Here is a 439-nt window from a genome sequence, read left to right as displayed (position 1 = left end):
AAAAATATGGAACACTTCACAAATTTGCATGTCATCCTTGAGCAGGGGCCATGCTAATCTTCTCTGTGTTGTTCCAATTTTAGTATATGTGCTACCAAAGTGAGCACAAGAGATTCATTTTAGACCCAAAGACATCTCCAAATAGAAAGTGAGGGGGTGGAGAACCATTTATCATGCTAATGGACATCAAAAGAAAACTGGAGTAGCAATCCTTCTATCAGACCAACTAGATTTTATTTTTTTTATTTTTTATTTTTAAAGATTTTATTTATTTATTTGAGAGACAGAGAGAGACAGCAAGAGAGCAAACACAAGCAGAGGGAGTGGGAGAGGGAGAAGCAGGCTTCCCGCTGAGCAGGAAGCCCGATGTGGGGCTCGATCCCAGGACCCTGGGATCATGACCTGAGCTGAAGGCAGACGTTTTACAGACTGAGCCACC

The 439-nt window shown here is 42.1% G+C and overlaps 1 non-coding gene across 1 annotated transcript; it reads right to left on the bottom strand.

The window, feature by feature from the left end:
- LOC123860598 (U6 spliceosomal RNA) lies at positions 1-107 on the bottom strand. The gene has a single exon (XR_006794728.1). It is a non-coding gene; the product is annotated as a U6 spliceosomal RNA (small nuclear RNA).
- Between the last annotated feature and the right edge of the window lie 332 nt (positions 108-439).

The sequence above is a fragment of the Mirounga angustirostris genome, unplaced genomic scaffold, assembly GCF_029215605.1.
Source record: "Mirounga angustirostris isolate CCGP_5_RB_7025 unplaced genomic scaffold, mMirAng1.0.hap1 SCAF_4, whole genome shotgun sequence".
Lineage (NCBI taxonomy): Eukaryota > Metazoa > Chordata > Mammalia > Carnivora > Phocidae > Mirounga > Mirounga angustirostris.
This window is presented reverse-complemented; position numbering and strand designations above follow the sequence as displayed.